The sequence below is a fragment of the Nannospalax galili genome, unplaced genomic scaffold (genome assembly GCF_000622305.1).
Source record: "Nannospalax galili isolate Female #2095 unplaced genomic scaffold, S.galili_v1.0 scaffold1436, whole genome shotgun sequence".
NCBI lineage: Eukaryota > Metazoa > Chordata > Mammalia > Rodentia > Spalacidae > Nannospalax > Nannospalax galili.
Window position 1 is genome coordinate 13,689 of NW_008338997.1, and position 637 is coordinate 14,325.

A 637-nucleotide genomic window follows, 5' to 3' on the forward strand; every position below is an offset into this window, starting at 1 on the left:
GCGTGCCCGAGGGCATGCCAGTCCTCCACGGGGCGTGTCCGTACCCACTGACGCACCTTCCTTCCTTGCCCTCGCTGCCACTCCACTATAGTACAAAGACCCGCCCGGCACATAACGCCGGCCTGGGACGGGGCCAGCACTCCTGGGGCGTATCCTCGCGCTCGAGCACCGCCCTCTGAACCTCGCTCCGTTCCCGTCCTCACCGATCTGCCTCACGGTGGAAAGCGCGGTCAGTCGCGCCACAGCGGCTCGGGGGCGGAGCCTAGCCCTTCCGGGGCGTGTCCTAGAGCCTGTGCACCACCTCATGACCAACGCTCCGTTCCTGCCCTCCCAGAAATGCCTCGCTGAGGTACAAAGCCTGGCTGTTCGAGCGACACCGGACCGGGGACGGTGCCTAGCTAGGCTGGGGGCGTGCCCTGGCGCCGTAGCACCGCCCCGTGACGCACCAGCGGCCCTAGGGCGGCGAAGCCACCTCACAAAGCGGCGACCTTTCTCGCGGGGTGGGATTCGGCGCTCTGTCTAGGTTTCCTCAGGTGCCAGCAGGGGGCGCTGCGCCACCGGGCCGGCCCGTGGCGGCTGCGGTGAGCGTCGCGTGGCCGGCAGGCGGCGCGCTGCCGCCCTCGGCCTCGGCCTCGGC